The sequence below is a fragment of the Dendrobates tinctorius genome, unplaced genomic scaffold (assembly GCF_039654945.1).
Source record: "Dendrobates tinctorius isolate UK_male_01 unplaced genomic scaffold, ASM3965494v1 ptg000049l, whole genome shotgun sequence".
Lineage (NCBI taxonomy): Eukaryota > Metazoa > Chordata > Amphibia > Anura > Dendrobatidae > Dendrobates > Dendrobates tinctorius.
Genome location: NW_027361717.1, coordinates 21,809,210 through 21,837,119, shown reverse-complemented (window position 1 = coordinate 21,837,119; position 27,910 = coordinate 21,809,210).

Here is a 27,910-nt window from a genome sequence, read left to right as displayed (position 1 = left end):
ATGGGAGGGAGGCCAGGACCATATTGTTGAAGACCAACTAAAATTACACTTGATCTTTTAGACAATACAATTTGTCAAATGAAGATAGCAGAGAAGGTATGTATAAGCAGAAAAATTCAGCTTACAGGCATGTGCAGATTATAATTAACTTACAAGTAGCAGCACAGTATGCCCTGCTATGTATAAATAACATCAGATAAATATCCATAAGTCATATAAGGTATAGACAAGCATTCTGGTAACGAAAGGTAAATATATATGTGTCGGAATATACCACTCATGTATACCTTATCGAGTACCACACTGATATCACATAATAAATAAAAAGTATACATCATGTAACAGCATGGTATACATAGCTATCTATGGCTAATGGATAGTATCTAGCTAAGCAGACACAGTTGTAAAAATACCTACTAGCTGCCTAATGAAAAGAGAAGTTACTTATTCATTACCTTATAAATAAGGCAGTCCGAGCGTCCACGACACCCGACGCGCATTTCACATTGAAATGTTTCATCCCAAGGGTGATGAGATGCTGGTCAGGTATCTATTTATGGTGTCACCAACCAATCAGAAAAGAGTTAAACAATCCCCATAAGGCACATTAAGTTCTTGATATTACCGCTCAAGGATGTTTACGCTGTTAGTTTGACAATGACCACATGACCGGAAGGGGGGAGAGCCAATCAGTACCGCATGAACACACGAACTCACCCAAGTCATGCTGAGAGCGCCGCCCATCGCCACCACATCATCAGTCACATGTCCGGAAGAGCCCCCAGCTAGCAGATGTCGCCGAGGACCTGAACGCTTGGTAGCGTGAGCAGATCGATCCAATCATGTAACAAGGTTAAGTCACATGATCCGATAACGTCATAGGAAAGTCCCGATCACGTGACCCCTAGAGTCACGAGATTTTGTTAAATCATGTGATTTAGGAAGAAAATACTGGTAGTTGGTTGAAATTTAGTCAGAGCTAGATAAAGTTAATTGCAAGTGTTTAGGTTTTTTTTTCGGTAATATAATTGGTGAAGCAAGTGAAATATTTCAATGCAGATGTATAGACTCAAGACATAAGTGAGGAGCAAAAGCCAATTAATAATATTGTCACTAAAGGCAATAAATAATCAGATCAAAGAAGTATATTGGGAATATTGTGAAAAAAGTGTGAAAGGAAGGAACGGGGAAAAAAGAGAATATATGTAGAAGATGTATAAGAAATTTGTATACATGTACATGCATATGCCCCCTGTATTTATTAGGCCTCATTCAGGCATTTGTTCATCATGTACTTCCTTCTATCTATGACAGAACATGTACTCAGAAAAAATCTATGGAACTATTCCCACATCCATGTTTTTTTACAGACTGTGTGTCTTTAAAAATATTACAGAGACATCCATGTCTATTTTTGATTCAAGCCTCAGATCAAATTGACCCACATGAGTCCATGGAGCCATGAAAAATCTTAGACAGCATGGACTGCCATCCATGTGCTATTCATGTGCTGTCAGTGATTAACATTGCATTGAGAAGTTTTGCAATATGTCAAATTATTTTTTCATAGAAGAAAATCACTGAAGAAACACTGATGATAAAAAGCTGAAATACTGACCAAATACTGATAAAATTTGGATTAAAAGCAGGGATGAAAATCAGATCATAAACACTGATTAAAAATTGCCCATGTTTTTACATAAGAAAATAATCATTGTTGTCTGAATGAGGCCTTAATTGAGGGGAGAGAGACCTTGCCTAGAGTGGCATCTACCTAGTAAGGACAGACTATGACTAGATATTGCCATGTATTGCTACACACATGTGGCCACCTGTAGCTTCTCCAAGATATAGCCTTGAGGTTGTAACTGTTGGGCCTGATTGTCAGCACGTCTGCATCTAGAATAGTGATTATCCTGAGATTACAATCCCTTAAAGGCTGATTACACCTGTGTAATAAAAAGTCTGTGAAAAGAAAAGATTTGCATTAATTGATTCACATTATTATATCAGTACAAAAGGCATCAGCCCATCAAGATATACATTCTAATGTACTGTAACAATGTATTCTGCTACAAACTAGTCACCAGTTGTTTTCAGGCCACAGTTGGTCAATGGGTCACACAGAACCAGCAGGCCCATGTTTGGGCTCAACAGGTGAGGAGCATCCTCTAAGCCTAAGGTCCATGTGGGTACATGGACCCCAGGTGTTGGTGCAGCAAGCAGAAAGACACATGGGAAGCAAGGGCTTAGGAGGTATATTGGGAGCAGGTAATGTATGAAGCGGAACCAAGCAGGGCTTGGCGCAAGTTAAAACATGGTGTGCACAGAAGGTGGAGTACAGCAATCAAAGGTCTTGAGTCTCAATCACAAAACTAAGTCCTATTATGTGGTAAGTAGAGTTGAGCGATACCGTCCGATACTTCAAAGTATCGGATCGGAATGGATCGGCCGATATTAAAAAAAAGTATCGGTATCGCCGATTCCGATACCGGAAGTCCCATTCAAGTCTATGGGACTTCCGGTATCGGAATAAGAAAAATCCTGTTTTTCCCTTGTACAGCCTCTCTGGGGTCTGTACGGGCCTTTCGGGGGGGCTGTGCCGGCCTGCCAGGGGGTCTGTGCAGGCTCCGGTGGTCTGTGCCGGCCTGCCGGGGGGCTGTGCCGGCCTGCCAGGGGGGCTGTGCAGGCTCCGGTGGGCTGTGCCGGCCTGCCGGGGGGCTGTGCCGGCCTGCCAGGGGGGCTGTGCAGGCTTCGGTGGGCTGTGCAGGCTTCGGGGGTCTGTGCAGGCATCGTCCGATGGGACTACAAGTCCCATCGGGCGATGCCTGCTACCATGACAGTGATTGACACATTAGCCAATGATGGGACAGTAGTAGTCCCATCATCCGGCTAATGTGTTGAATGTACAAAAAAAAAATAAAATTACATGCTACATACATACAACATGCATACTACATACATGCTACATTCATACTACATACTACATACATGCTACATTCATACTACATATATACTACATGCAACATACATACTACATATATACTACATGCAACATACATACTACATATATACTACATGCATGCAACATGCATACTACATATATACTACATGCATGCAACATGCATACTACATATATACTACATGCTACATACATACTACATATATGCTACATACATACTACATATATACTACATGCATGCTACATACATACTACATACATACTACATATATGCTACATACATACTACATATATACTACATGCATGCTACATACATACTGAATGCTACATACATACTACATATATACTACATGCATGCTACATACATACTACATGCTACATACATACTACATACATACTACATACATACTACATGCTACATACATACTACATATATGCTACATACATACTACATGCATGCTACATACATACTACATGCTACATACATACCACATATATACTACATACATACTACATGCATGCTACATGCTACATACATACCACATACATACTACATACATACTACATACATACTACATGCTACATACATACTACATATATACTACATGCATGCTACATACATACTGCATGCTACATGCATGCTACATACATACTACATACATACTACATGCTACATACATACCACATATATACTACATACATACTACATACAATACATTCATACAATACATACATAGACATACAGTACATATAACATAGAGTAACATACTTACCAATACTTTCCCACACAGCAATGGCATAAAGTGAGACTAGGGACTTTTTTTTTTTTAAGTGGCGGAGGAATACAGTGCGGAAGGATACCTACCTTCCGTCATTGGATTCCTGCAGCCCGTAGAGAACGGCAGCAACAGCTGATGCTGCAGTTCTCTACCCAAGATCGTCGTTGGACACACTCGTGGACTGCTTCGGATCGTGGGTGAGTATTTTTGTGGTTTGTTATGTTAATATTTATTCCGTAAAAGACAATGGCTTCGGGGAACAATGTGACAAGTATTGGTAAGTATGTTACTCTATGTTATATGTACTGTATGTCTATGTATGTATTGTATGAATGTATTGTATGTAGTATGTATGTAGTATATATGTGGTATGTATGTAGCATGTAGTATGTATGTAGTATGTATGTAGCATGCATGTAGCATGCAGTATGTATGTAGCATGCATGTAGTATATATGTAGTATGTATGTAGCATGTAGTATGTATGTAGCATGCATGTAGTATGTATGTAGTATGTATGTAGTATGTATGTAGTATATATGTGTTATGTATGTAGTATGTATGTGGTATGTATGTAGTATATATGTGGTATGTATGTAGTATGTATGTAGTATGTATGTAGCATGCAGTATGTATGTAGCATGCATGTAGTATATATGTAGTATGTATGTAGCATGTATGTAGTATGTATGTAGTATGTATGTAGTATGTATGTAGTATGTATGTAGAATGTAGTATGTATGTAGCATGCATGTAGTATGTATGTAGTATGTATGTAGTATGTATGTAGTATATATGTAGCATGTAGTATGTATGTAGTATGTATGTAGCATGCATGTAGTATATATGTAGTATATATGTAGTATGTATGTAGTATGTATGTAGTATATATGTGTTATGTATGTAGTATGTATGTAGTATGTATGTAGTATATATGTGGTATGTATGTAGTATGTATGTAGTATGTATGTAGCATGTAGTATGTATGTAGCATGCATGTAGTATGTATGTAGTATGTATGTAGCATGCAGTATGTATGTAGCATGCATGTAGTATATATGTAGTATGTATGTAGCATGTATGTAGTATGTATGTAGTATGTATGTAGTATGTATGTAGCATGTAGTATGTATGTAGCATGCATGTAGTATGTATGTAGTATGTATTTAGTATATATGTAGCATGTAGTATGTATGTAGTATGTATGTAGCATGCATGTAGTATATATGTAGTATATATGTAGTATGTATGTAGTATGTATGTAGTATGTATGTAGTATATATGTGTTATGTATGTAGTATGTATGTAGTATGTATGTAGTATATATGTGGTATGTATGTAGTATGTATGTAGTATGTATGTAGTATGTATGTAGCATGTAGTATGTATGTAGCATGCATGTAGTATGTATGTAGTATGTATGTAGCATGCAGTATGTATGTAGCATGCATGTAGTATATATGTAGTATGTATGTAGCATGTATGTAGTATGTATGTAGTATGTATGTAGCATGTAGTATGTATGTAGCATGCAGTATGTACGTAGCATGCATGTAGTATATATGTAGTATGTATGTAGCATGTATGTAGTAGGTATGTAGTATGTATGTAGTATGTATGTAGCATGCAGTATGTATGTAGCATGCATGTAGTATATATGTAGTATGTATGTAGCATGCATGTAGTATATATGTAGTATGTATGTAGTATGTATGTAGTATGTATGTAGCATGTAGTATGTATGTAGCATGCATGTAGTATGTATGTAGTATTTTTTTTTTTTTTTAACATTTAACACATTAGCCGGATGATGGGACTACTACTGTCCCATCATTGGCTAATGTGTCAATCACTGTCATGGTAGCAGGCATCGCCAGATGGGACTTGTAGTCCCATCGGACGATGCTTGCACAGACCCCCGGACATCAGCACAGCCCCCCGGCAGGCCGGCACAGCCCCCCGGCAGGCCGGCACAGACCCCCACAGGGTGCACAGACCACCGGCAGGCCGGCACAGCCCCCCGGCAGGCCGGTACAGACCCCCACAGGGTGCACAGACCACCGGCAGGCCGGCACAGCCCCCCGGCAGGCCGGTACAGACCCCCACAGGGTGCACAGACCACCGGCAGGCCGGCACAGACCCCGGGCAGTCCACAAAGCCCCCCGGCAGGCCGGCACAGCCCCCCGGCAGGCTGGCAGAGACCCCCGGAAGGCCCGAAATGACGGCGCATCATGATGCGCACACACCGCGCATCATGATGACGTCAGGCTGTCAATCAACTTTGAACTTCCGATTCCGATGCCGACTTCCGATATTGAAAAAATATCGGAAGTCGGTATCGGAATTCCGATACAGCAAGTATCGGCCGATACCCGATACTTGCGGTATCGGAATGCTCAACACTAGTGGTAAGTAAGTTTTGGGGGATGAAGTCACTAATCCACACTGGTCAACCTGCAAAACCTGACATGGAGCACAACAGAGGGCAGTTCACGGAGGTGAAGGAAGCAGAGCCAAGGATACCTCGGACAGATGTGTAACTGCCCAGTTATTGCCTGTAACAGGGTTGTATTTACAATTATTAAGCCCATTTTGACTCCCCTTTGGGATGGCGTCGCCTACAAACCCAACAGGTTCCTCAGAAGTGTCCCACTCCTTATACTCTAGAGAGGCTATTTTCTCATTCGACTCCCCATGTTGTTCCAGGTCTTGCTTGGCAATATTGTTTACTGGAGTGGTGAACATCTAAATGCAAAAAGTGCCAAGGCCTAGTCACAAATCAAGGGTGGTACATAGTGGAGATATATAGCTTACCTAAAAATGAAAAGAATAATCTGGTGGAAATGTAATAGACAACTTTTCCAATGGCTTTAAAATGTTTTTCATCTGAAGCAGATTTACCCTTTAACACGTAAGGAAAAGTTTGCCTATTTAGTTTGCGGTATGCTATTGTTATGGTGTAAGCAACTGCAGCTGTGCATCTTGAGCAAAGCCAATGGATGTCCTCTACAGCTGAGGGGGAGAGCAGCCATGTTACCAAATTATCTTTTACTTTTCGTGAGTTCTATTTGTGAGCACTAGCAATGCAAGCTCCAAATGTTTCATACATCAAGCACTATTTCCAGCATCTATCCTAAGACATTTTAATGGTTTTGGCTGTGGCTGGGAGGTGGTTAAAGTTCAACCTCTGTAGACAGTGTAAGAAGGAGATGGGGGAGGTGGAGAATTATTTATGGAATTCAATGCTTAATGAATCACGTTGTTGGGATCACATGTCTCCTTCATTCTCGCCTCACTGGAATTTTTTGTGCTCTGATTTTAGCTATCAGTAGTAAGAATTAGCTGTGCCAGTTTTAGACAAAAAGGGGCTTTTGTGACTGCTTGATCAGCCTTATCTAGTGCAAATCCTAATGTGCTTATTTAAAACATTGTATAAACCATATTGTACATGCAAAGTCTGTTTTCCTACTCAAGACATTGAAGGCATGTTGGTTACATACATTTCTGATCGATTGAATGTCTGACCCAAGAATGCATGCTAGGCAATCTTCATGTTGCCCACTCACTGCAATGGAAAATGTCCTTGCATGCATGGCCAGGAGGGAGAGGGCTGACAAACCTGTTCTTAAGATAAACATTGGTGCCAGTTATGGGGATTCCAGTCATTGGACAACCACCAATTAAACATTCATGGCATATGTAAGGGGGTGAAGTGAAGGAAGAGCCGAGAGAGTTGCCTCCTCTGCTCCGTGCCCGGAACCATTGAGCAGGGCAGCAGGTTCCTCGGGGGACGCAAAAGCAGCCTGTTCAGCACCCAGAAACAGGAAGGGAGGAGAGCTGAGAGGGGAAAAGTGCACAGGCTTTCCTCAGAGCAGTGCAGACAGCAGACAGGGAAGGACGCTGACACAGACCGGCAGAGAGAGAGATCTCCAGTACCACAGCCAAGACAGAGAGACCTCACACAAAGACTGTAGACTGTGAGTACGTGAAGCCGGGTACTGCAGTGTCAGGAAGATTGCGCACTTGTCCCTATAATAAGACTTTTCCCTGCAAAGAGACTGCGCTCAGTGACAGGGCTGTGACCTGCTTAGAGAGACTGTACCACGCACGAAGTTCTGGTGACCCTGGTGTTTATGCAGAGCCCGATTCCGGTGAGAAAGCCCGCTGCAGAGTAGGAAAGAAGGACCTGGAGCATAGGGGATATCGCTTGTCTCATACTCCTCTGGCTCCCCCAGTAACCCCTCATATCTCGGCTGGACATGCGCTGCTGGTGATTCAGCACCAACGTGGGAGAAGAGTGACCCTTCAATCAAGACCCCTTCAGACTGATAAGTTTCTCCATAGGAAAATTACCCGTATTACTGTTTAAGTTTCTCCATAGGAAAATTACCCGTATTACTGTTTAATACTGTTGATGCTTTTTGTCTGCTTGCTTAACTCGTTTTCATAATATTCATATTTACACTGTTCATTTTGTCAGTGTTATCCCCTGTAAATAAACCAGGGAGGTTTTAACTGTTGGTCTGTCTGTTCCGTGGTGACATACTCATCTCCTGCACCTTATGACATTTGGTGCAGCTGGCAGGATGTCACACGAAGGCGTGGAAGGGGCGGACCAAGCAGTCAGGGAAGGCCCCAGAACTAGCATTTCCCTGGGAGCCATGTTGAATAATCTGCCGAGGTTTACTGGGAACAATGTGATGTTGTGGAACTGGACGGAGAGAATTCAGGGGCTGTTGCGGATGCACCCCCTGGCACCAGTATTAGAGGCAGAGATAACATTGATGGCCTTAGAGGGGGAGGCATGGGACTCTGTCATGCATAGGCCCCCTCGGGAAAAAAAACACTCTGGACAAGGTGCTGCGTATACTGGAGGAGATACATGGGGACCCCACTGACGTAGGGGAACACCGTATGCGACAGTTCCACCGGGTACAAAGCGAGGGGGAGACCGTGACTCAGTTTATGAACGCTCTACAAGAGCTCCATACTGCTATTAAACGGAAGGACGGGGCAGGCAAAGGGTCAGTAGATGTGGTGCTCAGAGATTAGATGGTGACGGGGCTGCGTGATGGAATGATGAAGCAGGCTATGCGAGAGTGCCTGTGGGTAAAGCCAGACATGACCTTCTCTGAAGTTGGTAGTGAGGCACGCACGTGCGAGCAGGAACAGGACGTGACAGGGCCAGTGGGAAAGTTGCGGAGCGGGGAGGGAACCACCACCGCAGACAAAGTCCCCCGATGGGTAGAAGACCTGAGAATGGAGATCAGCCAGTTCCGTGAAGAAATGGCGGCTTCAAGGATGACCCAGGCAGAGAGGCCCGGTCCACTGGTGCGAGATAGAGGAGCTGTTCCCTGAAGAGAAGTTGCAGCTACCCAGAGGAGACATCCCCTCACATGCTATACTTGTGGAGAGCCCGGTCATATTGCCCAGTGGTGTCCCCAGCGGAGCCGACCATCCCCACGGCCGCCATTAAACTAGGTGGCTCTGAGCACGAGGGACACCGCCCGGAGCGTGAAGAGCAGAGGAGGAGTGATAAGACTCCAACCAGCCTTGTTTCCACGTGCCCCCTGGTCTGGGCCGAAATCAATGGGAGAGCTGTGCGGTGCCTGATAGACACCGGTTAGCAAGCGACCACCATGCCCGAAAATTTTTTTTTGCAGACACTTCACGGAGGCTCTGTGGCCAACCATTTGCCCATCACTGGGGTGGTATAGCTGAACATAGAAGTCTGTGGAAAAGATGTGGGGAGAAAAGGAGTAGTGCTGGTATACGGAGAAGCCACTAAGGATCATACCCTGGGTTGAACGTGCTTAAAGACCTCAGGAGTATTCCTCTCAATGAGTCCCCAAACCAATTCCTGCGACAATCGAGCAACCAGACCCCACAGAAGAGGGTCTTTCAGCAGCTGATACGGACAGCTCAGGTCCGGGAAATATGCAGCAGCGGGAAAGAACTTGGCAAGATCATCACCCCCGATCCTTTAAATCGAGTGTTGCCCCCTGGACAGACCGTGCTCCCCCTTCCTGTCCTAGTGTGTATTCCCCTAGAGGGAGTGGAGGTACAAGTGGAACCCTGCAAAGCGCTGTGTGAATTTAGGAGAGACTGACGTGACTCTGCCCCCCAGGGGTGAAGTGGCCTACATCCTGGGTGTGCCGGACGAGCTGGTACCATCTGAAACAGTACAGCTGACTGCAAAGCCAGAAGACCCGTGGCTGGTGACTGTAAAGGCAGAGGCCACCCCAGATCCCAGGTTGCTGCAAGAAGGCCGACAGATACTAGAGCACATGGGGGCAGAACTCTCAGAATTGCCCTCTCAGCAAGTTCCTCGGGTGGAAGCCTTGTTAGGAAAATAACAGGAGGTGTTCGCAAAAGATGAAGATGATTTTGGGCGCACGACGGCTATCACCCACGAGATGCCCACTAGGGATGCGGCACCAATACGGGAACGGTATCACCAGATACCCCCACAAATGTATCAGGAGGTAAAGGGGATGCTGTCGTAGCTGTTGAAAAAGGGAGTGATCTGTGAGAGCCAGAACCCGTGGGCTGCCCCCCATTGTCTTAGTAAGAAAGGATGGAATCTTACGCTTCTGTGTGAATTACCGCTGGCTTAACGCCTGTACGGTGCGAGACTCGTATCCACTGCCAAGGATAGAGGAGTCCCTGTCGGCACTGGGAAATGCCCAGTACTTTTCCACACTAGACCTGGCCAGCGGATACTGGCAAGTACCAATGCCTGAACAAGATCGGGCCAAGACAGTTTTCATTCTTCCGATGGGATTATAGGAGTTCGACCGCATGCCCTTCGGGCTAGCCAATGCTCCGGGAAAGTTTCAACACCTCATGGAGAGATGTCTGGGAAACTTGAACTTTGAAGCCACTCTGATTTATCTAGACGATATCATCATCTTTGCTCCCACCATTGATGAACATCTACAAAGACTGGAACAAATTCTGAGTTGGCTACAAAAGTATGGGCTGAAGGTGAAACCCCAGAAATGCCACCTCTTCTGGACTCAGATTGACTATTTGGGGCATGTTGTCTCTGCTGAAGGAGTAAGGCCCTCTCAGGAGAAAATCGCTGCAATGCAGGAGTGGCCAACCCCAAAAACTGTGAAGGATGTGCGAGCATTCCTGGGACTCACAGGGTACTTCCTGTGCTTTGTAAAAGACTTTACCCGCATCACAAATCCCCTCCTGGAATTGTTGAAAGGAGTACACTCATGTGCGAAAAACAGGAACATACAGTGGGGAGAACACCAGGAGAAAGCATTTAAAGCCTTGAAGAAAGCCCTGACAGAGGCCCCTGTGTTGGCCTATGCTGACTTCACACAGCCGTTAATCTTACATACCGGTGGAAGCCTACAGGGGCTCGGGGCAGTACTTTCACAGATGCAGGACGGGAAGGAGCGTGTCATAGCATATGCCAGCTGCTCCTTACATGACTCAGAAAGAAATCCAGATAATTACAGCTCATTCAAGCTGGAGTTGTTGGCGCTGGTGTGGGCAATGACTGAGAAGTTCGCAGAGTATCTGGCCGGCTCGGAAGTCCACGTGCGCGTACGGATAACAATGCGTTGGCTCACCTCAAAACAGCAGAGCTAGGGGCCCTAGAGCAACATTGGGTAGCACGAATGGCAAAATTTCATTACAAGATCTCCTACAAGAGGGGAGTGGAGAATACTCATGCTGATGCCCTTTCTCGAGTGAACTATCATAAACCAGCGCCCAGTCGGGACGAAGAGATGGGTGCTGTAGAGGTCCCAGAATTTGGAGGGACTGCCAGGACGATGGCAGCGACGCGGTAAACAGTTCAGGAAAGGACACAGGAGAGTTTGCTGGAGCAACCCCGTGATGAGTGGGTCCAAATGCAGCAGGAAGACCAGGAGATAGCTCACCTGAGGCGGTGGCTCGTATCCGGACAAGTGCCTAGTCAGAGTGAGAGGATATCTATGTCCCCTGAGATGTTTCGGATGCTGCGTCAGTGGGAACAGCTACAGTTGCAGGATGGTATCCTGTACAGGAAGGTGTACCCAAAATCAGAACTTAATCTCATTTGGCAGATGATCATCCCCTCATTCTCGGTAGAACAGGTGGCTAAGGAGGCGCATGAGAAAGGAGCACACTTCGGGCCAGAAAAAACATTCCAGTGGCTGCAACGCTTATTCTACCACCCCCACTTGAGGAACATCGTGGAGAGAGTATGCCAGCAGTGCCGGAATTGTGAACTAGTCAAGCCACTGGAGCAGCGAACTCCCACAGAGACGGTGAGATCCTCTGGCCCCATGGAACTACTGGCCATAGACTACTTGATGATTGGACCAGCGCATCAAGGCTACGAGCTTTGCCTAGTGATGATCGACCACTTTTTCAAATTTGCCGTAGTAACGCCCACTCGGGACCAGACTGCCGAGTCTGCGGCCTATGCCTTCTGCAAACACTTCATCCAGGTGTACGGGTGTCCCAAGCATATCCATTCTGATCAAGGAGCCAGTTTCCTTGGGAAGGTGATGGAAGAGTTGCATCAGCTGTACAAAATTGATAAGTCCCAGACCACCCCTTACCATCCACAGGGGAACGGGGCTTGTTAAAGATTTAACCGCACCCTGATTCAGATGCTGAGGACATTGGAAGAGGACCAGAAAGCGTGCTGGACTGAGTCTGTCCCCGAATTGGTGTGGGCGGACAACAACCGTAAACACAGTACCACAGGATTCACGCCCTATTCACTGTTCTTCGGCCGCCCCGGGAGGAGTCTGACAGAATTGGCGCTGGAGCCTGAGGAGGACTACCCGCGGACGGGGTATACTCCTGGGTTCGAGAACATCGTCGTCGGCTGCAGATCATTCAACGGCTGGTGCAAAACCGACTCTGTGAATTGGAACACCCTCAGGTCACTCCCCAAGAAGGGACAACCCTACAACCTGGGGATCGAGTCTTGGTAAGGGAGAAGCACCCTCACAACAAGTTGGAGTACCGGTGGGAGAAGAGGCCGTATAGGGTGATGCGACAGCTCAGTGGTAGGGGTCTCGTCTATGAGATTCAACCAGAAACAGGTGAAGAGCTTCCCACCCGTACACTGCATCAGAATATGCTGCATCCTTGCTTGTCTCGGGATCTTCGAGTGGTAGCATCTGCCCCGGTGCTCCCAGCAGCTGAACCAGTGTCCATTGCTGATGACGAAGATGAGAGAGACTCTCAACCCCTCCTAGGGAACCCGGAAGCAAGGCTGGTGCCTGAAACTATGGAAGTAACAGAAGAAACCTCGACTTCCACTCCTCCAGTGACTGATTCCACAGCCTCTACTGATCAAAGACGCTCTGAACGATCAACGGTGGGTGTACCCCACATACGCTACAACCAGGATGAAATCATCAGGCAGCAAATTGTACAAGGGCTGTGTAACATCGGCGGCGGTGCCCGCCGTTTCCTCGCCTGCGGCGGCACCCGCCGCTGCCTCCTTCCGCCCGCGCGCCTCTATCTGCGCGTCCTCTCACCCGGTCTCCCGCTCTGCTGCCACCCTGCGCGTCATCCTTAGGCCACGGGCGCGCACCCGTTCTGCCTCTTCTGCTGGCGGTGGGCGTCACTAGGGGTGGTGCTGGCTGATCACTTCCTGGCCCTATGGTATTTCATCTCTCTCTACAGAGAGGACTCCGGATGATTGTGTGATACTCACTCGTTATTCAGGCCACTATAGCTACTCTATAGTTTCTCTGGCTTGTCTTCCTTCCTGTTCTCCTCAGTCTGCCTCCGCCTCGTCCTGCCTCATATTCCTCTCCTCGCTCCCATAGCCGGTCCTTTGGTATTCTGTTTACCTGTTCCGTTTCCTGCCCCCTGGCTCCCCTGCCCCTTACCAGTTTGTCCTTATATCTCCCGCTGGGGTCCCCACGTTTGCACTCCCTCTTCTCTGGAGGCCACTCCTGCTGTCTCTACTAGTGGCTGCTGCCTTGCTTCCTCCTCACCCGCCACCCCGCTCAGGTACTCTATAGTTTCCTGGGGCCTACTTAGTCCTTTGAACGTCCCTCTCGGTACCGGCTGTCGCGGTTCCGTCCTCTGCGGTCCTGCCCCTAACGGTCCCTGTATAGGGGTCGGTCATCACCTGGCGCGCTCGACCCAGGGGCTCCGGTTCCGCGACCCAGAGGGTCCACTCTCGGGCGTTATCCACTCCAGAGCGTCACAGGCTGGAAGATTGTCCACAGGAGCTTTAGAAACTCTCACCCTCACAGAGAGGGGGAATGTAAGGGGGTGAAGTGCAGGAAGAGCCGAGAGAGAGAGTTGCCTCCTCTGCTCCGTGCCCGGAACCATTGAGCAGGGCAGCAGGGTCCTCGGTGGACACAAAAGCAGCCTGTTCAACAGCCAGGAACAGGAAGGGAGTTGAGTGGGAAAAGTGTGCAGGCTTTCCTCAGAGCAGCTCAGAGAGCAGACAGGGGAGGATGCTGACACAGACCGGGAGAGAGATCTCCGGTACCACAGCCAGAGACAGAGAGACCTCACACAAAGACTGCAGACCGTGAGTACGTGAAGCCGGGTACTGCAGTGTCAGGAAGGTTGCGCACTCGTTCCTGTAATAAGACTTTTCCCTGCAGAGACCTGCGCTCAGTGCTAAGACTTTTCCCTGTAAAGAGACTGTGCCCAGTGACAGGGCTGTGACCTGCTTAGAGAGATTGTACCATGTACAAAGTTCCGGTGACCCTGGTGTTTATGCAGAGCCCCTGATTCCGGTGAGAAAGCACCACTGCGGAGTAGGAAAGAAGGACCTGAAGCATAGGGGATATCGCTTGTCTCATACCCCTCTGGCTTAATAATAATAATAATAATAATAATTTTTATTTATATAGCGCCAACATATTCCGCAGCACTTTACAATTAAGCGGGGACATGTACAGACAATAAATTCAATACAAGTTAAGACAATTCAAACAGTGACATTAGGAGTGAGGTCCCTGCTCGCAAGCTTACAATCTACAAGGAAATGGGGGGACACAGTAGGTGAGAAGTGCTTGTTAATTCAGGTCTGGCAATTATAATAAATAGGGATTTTCATATAAAGCTGCATGATCCGGTCATCAGCCCGTGTGTTTAAGTGCAATAGACAAGTATCAAGTGCAGTTATCGTGTGCATGGAGGGTGTGGAGACGGATGAGTAGTAGGGTGCAGATTCAGAATAATATTTGGAAGGAGGGAACAGGGCAAAGTTAGTTTGCTGAGTAGTTGATGTAGTAGGCTTGTTTGAAGAGATGGGTTTTCAAAGCGCGCTTGAATAGGTCAGGGCTAGGTATCAGTCTGATCGTCTGGGGAAGTGCATTCCAGAGAGCTGGAGCAGCACGAGAGAAGTCTTGGAGACGGAGGTGCGAGGTTCGGATTACGGGGGATGTTAGTCTTAGGTCATTTGTAGAACGGAGGGCACGTGTAGGGCGATAGACAGAGATGAGAGAGGAGATATAAGGCGGTGCAGAACAGTGGAGAGCTTTGTGGGTGAGAGAGATGAGTTTATACTGGACCCTGTAGCGAATAGGTAGCCAGTGTAATGACTGGCACAAGATGGAGGCATCGGTGAAGCGGCTGGACAGAAATATGACCCTGGCTACCGCGTTCAAGATGGTTTGGAGAGGAGAAAGTTTGGTAAGAGGGAGACCAATCAGAAGAGAGTTGCAGTAGTCCAGACGAGAATGAATAAGAGCGACAGTAAGAGTCTTAGCAGTTTCAAAAGTGAGAAAAGGTCGGATTCTGGAGATGTTTTTAAGATGCAGGTGACAAGAGCGACTGAGTGATCGGATGTAGGGAGTAAAGGAAAGTTCAGTGTCGAACATGACCCCAAGACAGCGGGCATGCTGCTTGGGAGTTATGGTTGAACCCTCCAGGGTTATTTCGATGTTAGGTAGAGTGAGGTTAGTAGAGGGGAGAAACACAAGAAGTTCAGTTTTGGAGAGATTTAGTTTCAGATAGAGGGAGGACATGATGCTAGAGACAGCAGACAGACAATCCTTGGTATTTTGAATTAGGGTAGGGGTGATGTCAGGGGAAGAAGTGTATAATTGGGTGTCATCGGCATAGAGATGATACTGGAACCCAAATCTGCTGATTGTTTGTCCAATAGGGGCAGTGTATAAAGAGAAGAGGAGGGGGCCTAGGACTGAGCCCTGCGGGACCCCGATAGTAAGGGGACGAGGAGAGGAAGAGGAGCCGGAAAAAGATACAGTGAAGGAGCGGTCAGAGAGGTAGGAGGAGAACCAGGAGAGGGCTGTGTCCTTGAGGCCTATAGAGCAGAGCATAGTGAGGAGGAGCTGGTGATCCACAGTGTCAAATGCGGCAGAGAGATCCTGGAAAATCAGCAGGGAGCAATGACCTTTCGATTTAGCTGTTATTAGATCATTAGAGACTTTAGTGAGGGCAGTTTCAGTAGAGTGTAAAGAGCGGAAACCAGATTGTAAGGGGTCGAGAAGAGAGTTATCCGAGAGATTGCGGATTATATAGCTTCCGCAGTAACCCCTCATATCTTGGCTGGACATTGTTAAAGGCACAGGATCCAGAGTACTTCAGACGACAAGCACTGCTGGTGATTCCGCGCCAACGTGTGAGAAGAGTGACCCTTCAATCAAGACCCCTTCAGACTGATAAGTTTCTCCATAGGAAAATTACCCGTATTACTGTTTAATACTGTTGATGCTTTTTGTCTGCTTTCTTAACTTGTTTTCATAATATTCATATTTACACTGTTCATTTTGTCAGTGTTATCCCCTGTAAATAAAACTCCCTTTAACTGTTGGTCTGTCTGTTCCGTGGTGACATACTCATCTCCTGCACCTTATTACACTTTTACCATACAAATGCAGCAAATGTCTGCAGTGGGTTCAGGACTTACATACTTACATACTGACATTATTATAGTCCATAGCAGGGATGATTCTAGCATTTCTGCTGCCTGAGGCGAACTGAACTGAAAGTGCAATAACAGCCTGCAGTGAATAAACACATTTTCATAACAGATTTGGGGATTTTTATTTAATGGTATGCATTCATTTATATTTAGTTTCCTTAGGGGACTTGAACCTGTGATCATTTGATCACTTAAGCTATATACTACAGTATTGTAGTATATAGGAAAAAATACCTTCTAATATGAAGGTATAGAGCACCAGAACCATTATCAGTACATGAATACAGCACCAGAATCACTATCAATATATGAATACGGCACCAGAACCAACATCAGTGCTCGAATAGATTGCCAGAACAATCATCAACTCATGAATAAATCACCAGAATGACCATCAGTACATTAATACAACACCAGAACCTTCATCAGTACATGAAAACAGAACCAGAACCATCATAAGTACATGAAAACAGCACTAGAAGAATCATCAGTACATGCATATATCACTAGTACCACCTTCAGTCCATGAATACAGTACCAAAACTATCATCAGTACAAGAAAACAGCACCATAACCACCATCAGTACATGAATACAGCACCAAGATTACCGCAGCGATCAAATGCATTGCAAAATAAAGAGACTCCAGCTCCATAAACTGTGATTCTTTATTCACATAAGCAATTCGTAGGACATATACAGTCAGCGACACAAATTCATATGACCCCTATCAACGTGTTTCAGGTTTCTGCACACCCTTAATCATGAAGTTTATCAATTAAATAAGTTGAATATAGAATCACAGTTCGTAGAGCTGGAGTCTCTTTTTTTTCCATCTTCCACACCTTGACAAGGCGTTTCCGGGCTCTGAACACCCTCAAGATGCAATACACAAAATAAGGTTGCACTCTATCATGCTAAAGCATGTCAATATAGAATATAAGAAACTTGAACAGCAATACAGCTATGGAATATTAAGAAAAAATATGAGATGCTTAGCATATAACTTGGCCAAATTATATCTGCCCATAAACCAACGTCAAGGTGGCCTCAAAATCTGATGGGTACCTACACTGTGTGAATACCTCTCTAAGGCTGATGTCTGAATTCCTGGGTGAATGTGGACACCTCTGTCAGTAATGCCTGCATTTATGGGTAAGTAGGGACCTGCTGTAGTTAAAATCACCACCTGGTGGAAGGCGGAGTGCTCGGTCAGTAGGCTAATATACAAAAGACAAAAAACTGACTGGCACATCCAGACTAGTGTGAATAGGTGCATACCAGGTGGAGCTACCTCCATATACAATGCACAAAATAAGGTTGCACTCTATCATGCTAAAGCATATCAATATATAATATAAGAAACTTGAACAGCAATACAGCTATGGAATATTAAGAAAAAATATGAGACGCTTAGCATATAACTTGGCCAAATTATATATACCCATCAACCAACGTCAAGATGGCCTCAAAGCTGTATTGCTGTTCAAGTTTCTTATATTCTATATTGACATGCTTTAGCATGATAGAGTGCAACCTTATTTTGTGTATTGTATGCGGAGGTAGCTCCTCCTGGTATGCACCTATTCACACTAGTCTGGAAGTGCCAGTCAGTTTTTTGTCTTTTGTATATTACCCTCAAGATGCAATCACTGTGATTTTATTTTATCAATTAAATGCAATATCAGATCAACCCATGTCATAAATATTTGTATTGCATAAACATATAACTCCCAGTATGTGTGTTAGGCATCAGGTTGCTGCATCTGCTCTGCAGGAATCCAGAGCCTCACATTCTGGGGTCTCCTGCTGTCTATCTACTGCAGAGAGGATTACTTTGCAGCAGACCGCTCCAGAGACTAAGTTCCTCTGTGCTCCTACTGGGCATGCGAACAAGACGATCTGGATCGCCCTCCCAGGGCTGTGGGGTACTCGGTACCAGGCCGGTATCTCAGAGGGAAGTGTCACAGTAGCGGTGACCCGGTCCGTGGCCCTGGGCGTCCATTGTAAAAGGGGGAATGTTAAATGTGTGGATGATGATTAAAGTTTATTAGTGAATGATTTGTGACGCCACCTGTGGTGTTCGGCAAGGGAGATATTAAGCCGACGCTACAAGCAGATCCTCTGGGACAGATGGTGTAGTGCAGCAATGATTGTGTGGCACAGGTAGGGCTGTAGTCCCAGGGCAGTGAGAATAGGTGTGGAGGAAGAGGGTTCAGTGCCTGGCACAGGGATGAAGCAGTGTTGACGGGGGTTGCAGGAAGAAGGCAAGGACACAACAGGGTGCAGTTTCTTTACCTTTACTTTGCTTGGCAAATGCAGTCCAGGGTCCAGATTACAGATGGCACAGGAGCTGGCTAGCCTTGAAGCAACTTAGGAATCTCTCTATGCAGATGGGTTGTGTAGTCTCCTTCCTAGCGCTTATTTTTAGGTACTTGCAGTACTGTGATAAACTGAAGTTCCACTTGCTTATTCTCTTTAGAACTCCCTCATATGGCAGACAGCTGTAGCCTTCCTCTTCTGGCTCACACGTCGCTGTTGTGCCTCCGAGTCTTATGTGGGAATAGAGCATCTACAGCTTCCTATTCCTCCGGTTTCTGTTGCAGGACCATCAGTGTCCGTACAGCCTTGGAGACCGGGCTCCAGATCATGCGCTATAGCTGGGAATGAGCCTGAACTCTCTGCTCAATCCCCCAGCTCTTCTCCTCACGTCCACACACGTTGCCCTCCTCACATGAACTAACCAAATTTCCCCTTCCTGGCCCCCAGAGTTCAGCTCTTCCCCCGATTTTTGGGTTCAGACATCCCTCTGCTGGCCTGGAGTGGGAGCTGTGTTGTGTGTTGTGGTTAACTGCCAGAGAGACCCTTTATTGCTTCTAAGCATGACATCACACTCCCTAGGAGGAAGGTAATGCCACTGTGGCGACCATACTCCTGGGGGGCCACATTCCCCCTAGTGCAATTCAGTACTCCCGGAGTGAAGAGAAAACATGTAAAACATATAAACAATTATAAATATAACAAGACTTCAAAAAAATGAAAAATACAGAAACCAAAGCTCAAAAATAGTCCTGATGACGATTAGTCCATTCGTCAATGTCAATGGTCCATTTCCTGAGCAGTTGGCAAGCTATTTACTAGTAGAGTTTTGACCACACATAGTCCTGTGGTCCAGCTGTCCATTGAAACAAAAGAAAATATCCAAAAAGTCTTACAGAGTCTCTGTAGGTACAAAACTTGAAACGTTGCATATTTACAGATTAACGTTTACAAAACGTATCTATATGCGGAACCTTAGGGGTGGAATACCTTGGGTACTACGGACAGACCTACGTAGTGCTGGTGTGGGTAAACTGGGTAGTAACTGTCTGTGAACTCTTAGACTCACCATGGGCATGACAGATTCACCACTGGCAGGGCAAAGGTTCTCTGGCTCCACTGCTGGTGTAACATCCGCTGCCTGAACTTCCTGATTTTCAGAGTTTTCTTGAGTCTCTGCTACTTCATTGCAGTAGGCAGGGAAAGATTAGGACAGGAACTACGATGGCTTGATCCATTCTTGTCCAATTTGCAGGGAATTCTCCGAGTACAGTGTTGACCTTTTCTTCCTCTTCTAGGGGTTGAAAGTTGTTTTGTTCTCCCATCCTTTCCTTTAGCTGTTCAGTGCACAGTTTCAGATGATTCCTCGATACTGCTGATGAGGTTTCTCCTCCATCCTTGCTGATAACGCACACTTTGGTGTTGTCAAAGTTTGATGGTGAGACGGTGTAAGGTTCAGCTTCCCATTGGTCATCCAATTTATGCATCCTTCTTTTCCTCTTTAGGACTTGTTCTCCTGGTGACAAGGGAACTGCAGGGGCATGTTGATTGTAGTTCTTTTCTTGTTTTTGTCTCGCCTGAGCTAGACTCTTTTCTACACACTCTTGTACTCTACGGTACTGTTGCTGCCGCTCCGTATCCCAGTCAGCATCTGGTGATGTTACCTCAGGTGTCAGGACTCCCATATCCAAATCAATAGGCAGCTTGCCAGGCCTTGCTCTCATTAGGTAGGCTGGAGTGCAGTTGGTGGAATTCACAGGAATGTGATTGCAGAGGTCTACCAGATCTGGCAACTTCTCTGGCCACAGATTTCTCTCTTCCAAAGGCAAGGTCTTTAGTAGATCGATTACCACTTGATTCATCTTTTCACACATGCCATTGGTCTGTGGATGGTACGGTGTTGTCCTGATCTTCTTGCAACCGTACAAGTTACAGAATTCCTGGAACACTTCCGCCTCAAAAGCTGGACCTTGATCTGTAAGCACTCGCTCGGGATATCCGTGTGGTCGACAAAAGTGCTGTTGGAATGCTCTGGCTGCTGTCCTGGCTGTTTGATCCTTGACAGACACGACTACCAGGAATCTCGAGTAGTGGTCAACGATGGTAAGAGCATAAATGTAGCCTGAACGGCATGGAACCAGCTTCACATGGTCCAGGGCAACCAACTCAAGGGGTTGTTTGGTTATTATTGGCTGCAAAGGAGCTCACTGGCTGTTACGGTCCTTCCTGCGCAGGTTGCATTGTCCACACTCCCGGCACCAATTTTCAATGGCCTTCCTCATACCAGCCCAGTGGAATCTCTCCCGGAGCAAGGCTTCCAACTTCTTCCATCCGAAGTGTCCAGCTCCATTGTGGTATGCTTCCAAGACCATTGATGCCTCCCTCTTTGGGACTACCACCTGCCAGATCAACTCATGAGTGCGGGCATTGATACTCCTCCGGCACAGCTTTCCCTCATAGAGGAAGAGCCTGCCTCTTTCCTTCCACAACTGCTGGGCTTCTTCAGGAGCATCTGGACTTGAGTGTGAGTCAGCTTGTGACAGTACCTCCTTTACCAGGCGGACTGCGGGGTCGCTATCCTGCGTTTCTGCCCAGTCATGATGAGGCAATGGATTTAGGGTGGCCTCTTTCACGATAGATCATCTGTTTCTCACTCCTTGGGCACGTTGGGCCGCAATTGGCCGGTGGAAGGCAGGTAACTCTATTTCTTCGAGTGCCTCAGGGTCTTCTCCTGCATCTGGCAGATTGGGCATTCTGGACAGCACATCAGCATTGGCATTCTTGTGCCCCGCTCGGTACTTGATGGTAAATTCATAGTTAGACAGCCGGGCCATCCATCGCTGCTCCAGTGCACCTAGTTTGTCAGTTTCCAAGTGAGTCAACGCGTTGTTGTCCGTGAAGATGGTAAACTTGGCTGAAGCTAGGTAATGCTTGAATCATTCAGTCGCAGCCCAGATTATGGCGAGGAACTCCAGTTTGAAGTAATTGTAGTTGTCAGGGATCCTTTCAGTGGGACGAAGCTTCCTGCTGGCATAGGAGATCACTCTTTCTTTGCAATTCTGTACCTGTGACAGTACTGCTCCCAGTCCCAAGTTGCTGGCATCAGTATACAGAACAAATGGTTGGTCATAATCTGGGTAGGCCAGAACTTCATCTCCTGTGAGAGCCATCTTCAATCGAGTGAAGGACCTCTCCAGTTCCTCATTCCATTCAAATGTAGGACTATTCTTTCTGGCTTTCTTGGGCTGGCCCACCAGAAGATTTTGCATAGGCATGGCTATTTCAATGAAGCCTTTGATGAACTTTCAGTAGTAGCCTACCAACCCGAGGAATTGATGTACTTCATGGAGGTTGCTGGGCTTCTGCCAGTCCCGGATGACAGTGACTTTGTCTGGATCTGGTGCCACACCTTCTGCACTCACTACATGACCGAGGTACTGTACCTTGGGCTTCAGAAGGTGGCATTTGGAAGCCTTCACTTTCAAGCCAAAGTTGGACAAGGCTTCAAACACCTCAGCCAGGTGCTTCAGATGGTCTTCATAAGTCTTGGAGAAAACAATGACATCATCAAGGTACAACAGGACTGTCTCAAAGTTCTTGTGTCCAAGACAGCACTCCATTAGCCGCTGAAATGTCCCAAGGGCAGTGCAGAGCTCGAACGGCATGTAGTTGAACTCACAGAGACCCATTGGTGTAGTAAACGCTGTTTTCTCCTTGTCTGCCTCTGCCACGGGAACCTGCCAATACCCACTAGTGAGATCTAAGGTGGAAAAATAGGTAGCAGTTTTAAGTGCAGCTAATGACTTCAATTCTGGGTAATGGGTAGGCATCCTTATGTGTAATGCTGTTAATTTTTCTGTAATCAACACACATTCTCATGGTACCATCTTTCTTTTTCACAAAGACTATTGGGGCTGCCCAGGGGCTACAACTGTCTCTGATCACACCAGCCTCCTTCATTTCCCGCAACATACTTTTGGCACATTGATATTGTGTTGGGGGTATAGGCCGGTACCTTTCTTTAATGGGTGAATGATCTCCAGTGGGGATATGGTGCTGAACCCCTTTTGCCTTCCCAAAGTCTAGAGGGTGTTTACTGAATACCCGCTCATACTCCTGAGTCACTTGGTAAACCCCATTCTTTTGGTATGAAGGGGTGGAGTCAGTTCCCACCTGCAGCTGCTGACACCACTCCTCCAGCTGCTTTACAGAGCCATTGTCCTCCACCTGGTCGGATGAGACCAAGGGCTCTGCTGCCTGTATTGCGTTGTTACTGACAGTAAGCAGCTTAGCAACTGTGGCATACCGAGGTATTGTGGCCTCCTCCTCCCCACAATTCAAGAGGTGTACAGGTACTCTCCCTTTGCGAACATCAACTACCCCTCTGGCTGTCAGGACAGTGGGCCGGCTATCAGAGTACACTGGCTCTACCAATGCTTGGTAATCTTTTCCTCTGAGGCCTATGGCTGCCCGACGCCAAATTAACATTTCACATCTGGGGGCATCGCAATGGGGAAAGGATCACTCACTCTGACACTGCCAATTTCTCTGCCAGACAGTTCTACCTGCTGTCTTTGCATCAGGGCCTTGATCTCCTTCTGCAGGACTCGTTGTTCACTGGAACCAGCAGTCTCAGCCACCTGTTGCAACAAAACAATAACCTCGGCAAGACAATTTTCAATCACAATAGTACCTAGGGTCATCATTGGGTTACATTCTCGTCGATCAATGTCTACAACTATCAGACCTTGAGATTTTAACTCTACTCGCCCCACTTTAATAGTAATCTCTTTACATCCTACTTGCGGCAAAGACTGACCATTGCTGGCAACTACTGTCAGTTTATCACTTGGGCCACGGGTAAGTTCAGAGTCAACCCAATACCAATTGTAAAGGATATATGGCATAGTTGTCACCTGAGAGCCAGTGTCCAGCAAAGAGTTCATGGGGATGCCATCAATCACCACTGGGAGGACCGGTCGCCCTCCAACATACTTGGCTCGCCAGTTCCTTGGGCCTTGTGGTCCTACTCCTGGGGGTTGTCCCTCTGCCCCAGGGTGGCAGAATCTTGCGATGTGGCCTGCCTTTCAGCAGCGACGACAGATGGGACGTCCGTTCTGGTCATAGCGATCATTGTCTCTCCCTCAGCGTGGCGGGATCCTCTTCTTCCCTAGCCATGGGACATCCTCTGGACTGGAGGCCAGCTGGATCTTCTCCTTGGATGACAGCTGCAGGGACTGCACAGGTTTGGCAAGTGCAGCCATATTCTTGGTCCGCTCCTGGACCTGAAGATGCAGTTCGGCAGATGGGTCTTTGTCCAGAGTCTGTGCATGAGCCTCCACAGGGCTGAGAGGGAAAGATGCTGCTTCTTGATGGTACGTGATCGCTGGGCGCCTAGGGGGCGCTGGACGGCTGACATTTGGTTCATGCAGCACCCGGATAGCCCTGTCTTTGAAGTCTGCAAAGTCTAGGTCAGGGTTCAGTAGGGCAATGATGCGCAGCTGTGCTCTGTGGGTACTGGATAGGATGCCCTCAATAAATTGCTCCTTTAACAGTCTGTCTCCATCTTTCACACTGTCTGGATCAATCTGCTTGATGGCTCGCAGCGCCTTCTGCAGGTTAAGAGCATAGTCCCGTATACTGTCCTGCACCCTTTGCTTACACCCAAAGAATCTCATCTTTATTTCAGCTGCAGTGCGGGTGTCAAAGGTGCTTCTTAGCTTAGCCAGGATCTTTTTAACAGTCTCTTTATCAGTGTCCTGCCAGGCTTTTACTTCCCTTTGCGCTGCACCAGTTAGCTGCCCAATAAGGATGTTCACTTTCTGGCTTTCAGACAGAGGATACACCTCAAACAAACTGCACAGTCTCTCTTTAAATTCACTCAGGGTATGTGACTCCGGTGAGTACTGCGGTAGCCAGGCCGCTCCCGGTATATAAGGTATGGACAGCGGCATTATGGGGACTGCTGCGGTGGGCACTGATTCTTGCGGTGCTCTGGAGGCAGCGCTGGCTGCTGGATGCAGCGGCGCTATGGGAGCCGCAGCTGCGCTGGCCCTGCAGCTTGTGGCACTGTGGGGTTTGCAGTGTGGCGCCCCTGAGGCTCAGTCGCCACAGAGGTACTGCACCTTCTCCTAAGGTGTAGTGCCCCACCAACTAGGTAAGTTGGGAACTCCTTTCCACACTCCAACACCTGCATCCCACACACAGGATAGTTCAGCACTGATCACATTACGGCTCATGCCTAGAGGGTAGCAGAGCACCTCTGGTGATTCCTTGCTTCGTAACACAAGATGTGCTGGGAGGCGGGTGGAGTGGAGATCCATATAAAAGAGTGGGAAGGTTTAGAATTACAGGTCAGTCTGACAGGAGGTCAGGCGAGAGGAGTTCTGTTCTGAAATTAGCTTTGATTTCCGTTTGAGTTCAGTTTAGAGAGAGTGCTGCAGCTGCCTCAGTGATCTGAGCCAGCTGGCACGGGAAAGAGAAGAGAAGGAGAAAGATGTAGACCTGCAACCTAAGCTTTCATAAGAGAGAGAAGGAACAGCGCAGAACGAAGGAGTAGGAGAACAGAGAGGAGTTGTGGGTTGGAAGAGGAACCCTGCCTATAGGTTCTCAGCGCAAGGTCGGGGCCCGATCCCCGAGGTTGTATGGGCACTTATGGTTCTGCAGCAGACACCGGTGTTGTAGTTGGCTGTAAATGCACTACTCCCATCTAAGACTTGGGACACAACAGCAACACGGATAGAGAGCCGGGATCCAGGAGGTCCCTGATCGGGCTACAGCTGTCTGTCATACAAGTAAGGTTCTAGGAACATCTGACAGGAGGAACTTCAGGGAACAACGGTACTGGAGTTCTTCACACTAAAAGGCGCAATAGAGGAGTCGTTCAGGAAAGGCACATGTTGGTGGAGTGTTGGAGAGGAGAACCCTGACTTGCCCGGGAGGTTGATTGAGTCTCTACCCCAGAGGACACGGCACGGAGGCGGGCACCAGTGGTTACCAAGAACTGTGAGTAAAGCGTTGAAACTACAAGCCCTGGTGTCCTCCATTCATTCATCGCTAACCCCTCCAGCACCGCTACATCTGGGTAACAGCATCTATACCATTCTGCGCCTCTCCTCGTCCATTGCACCTACACTGCCCTGGGACTACAGCTCCACCTGTGGGGAGCTACACCATCTTTGCTGCACCACACCATCAGTCCCAGTGGATCTGCATGCAGCGTTGGCTTAACATCTCCCTTGCCAAACACCACAGGTGGCGTCACAAACTATTCAAATAAACTATAACACTATTAACATCACCGCCATTGATATTTGGCGCCCAGGGCCACGGACCGGGTCACTGCTGCTGTGACACATTCCCCCTGACACCGGCCCGGTACCGGGTAGCCCGCTGCCCTGGGTGTGAGGGCGACCCAGCAGTGGCGTCCGCCGCTGCGTCTGCTCCTGCTTCAGACATTCTCTTTCCCCCCTAGTTAACGTTTGGCCAGGCCCTGGGTTGCGCTGGCTTACCGGCTGCCACTCTGCAGGCTGGATGATTGGGGGACTGCAGGCCTCTGCTTCTCACTTCCCGCACGCTGGCATCTTCCCGCACAGCACTTTACTTTTTTGCACTTTTCGGCTGGCTCCTCCCACGGCGGCCCACCCCTTTGGCTTCCCGCGCGCGCCAAGCAGCGGGGTAATGGCGGCAATTGCACAAATAGTCTATGGCACAAAACACAGTCTCTAGCACACAGGACCCGGGGACACCAGGCTCAATAAATCCTGTTTGTGACGCCAAAATGGATCGCCCTCCCAGGGCTGTGGGGTACTCGGTACCGGGCCAGCATCTTAGAGGGAAGTGTCACAGTAGCGGTGACCCGGTCCGTGGCCCTGGGTGTCCATTGTAAAAGGGGGAATGTTAAATGTGTGGATGATGATTAAAGTTTATTAGTGAATGATTCGTGACGCCACCTGTGGTGCTCGGCAACGGAGATGCTAAGCCGACGCTGCATGCAGATCCTCTGGGACAGATGGTGTAGTGCAGCAATGATGGTGTGGCCCTCCACAGGTAGGGCTGTAGTCCCAGGGCAGTGAGGATAGGTGTGGAGGAAGAGGGTGCAGTGCCTGACACAGGGATGAAGCAGTGCTGATGGGGTTGCAGGAAGAAGGCAAGGACACAACAGGGTGCAGTTTCTTTACCTTTACTTTGCTTGGCAAATGCAGTCCAGGGTCCAGATTACAGATGGCACAGGAGCTGGCAAGCCTTGAAGCAACTTAGGAATCTCTCTATGCAGATGGGTTGTGTAGTCTCCTTCCTAGGGCTTATTTTTAGGTACTTGCAGTACTGTGTTACACTGAAGTTCCACTTGCTTATTCTCTTTAGAACTCCCTCATATGGCAGACAGCTGTAGCCTTCCTCTTCTGGCTCACACGTCGCTGTTGTGCCTCCGAGTCTTATGTGGGAATAGAGCATCTGCAGCTTCCTATTCCTCCGCTTTCTGTTGCAGGACCATCAGTGTTCGTACAGCCTTGGAGACCGGGCTCAAGATCATGCGCTATAGCTGGGAATGAGCCTGAACTCTCTGCTCAATCCCCCAGCTCTTCTCCTCACATGTACACACGTTGCCCTCCTCACACGAACTAACCAAATTTCCCCTTCCTGGCCCCCAGAGATCAGCTCTTCCCCCGGCTTTTGGGTTCAGAGCTCCCTCTGCTGGCCTGGAGTGGGAGCTGTGTTGTGTGTTGTGGTTAACTGCCAGAGAGATCCTTTATTGCTTCTAAGCATGACATCACACTCCCTAGGAGGAAGGTAATGCCAATGTGACGACCATACTCCTGGGGGCGCCACAGATCTCCCATTGGAGATGGGAGTCTTGTGCCCAGGTCCTGCTCCAGATCTCATTGGTCCATTTCAGAGATCTGGAAGGTCCCGCACGGCTATAAAAAACGCGCATGACCGGTCAGCCATGCGTTAGTATAGACTTTTCAAGC